Source organism: Mustelus asterias, chromosome 4 (genome assembly GCF_964213995.1).
Source record: "Mustelus asterias chromosome 4, sMusAst1.hap1.1, whole genome shotgun sequence".
NCBI classification, from domain to species: Eukaryota; Metazoa; Chordata; class Chondrichthyes; order Carcharhiniformes; family Triakidae; genus Mustelus; species Mustelus asterias.
Genome location: NC_135804.1, coordinates 47805724 through 47805982, shown reverse-complemented (window position 1 = coordinate 47805982; position 259 = coordinate 47805724).

The following is a 259-nucleotide window of genomic DNA, read 5'->3' as shown; positions in this document are numbered from 1 at the left end:
AGCTGGGAAACGTGCAAGCTCTATCCACAATTGTCAAGGCGGCTGTGAGAAAGGGTGGAAATTATTCGGGTGGGGTCGGGAAACAAGTATCTGCACCATTAAAGTAGTGGAGGGATATTTAAATTAATGAAAAATAACTCTGAAAGAGATACGAATAACTTATTTACTGAGCTCTGAAACATGGCTGGAAAAATCTACACTTGCAGTGAAGGAGACACAGAAACAGTAGGAACAGGACAGTCGCATGGCAGATTGTGGT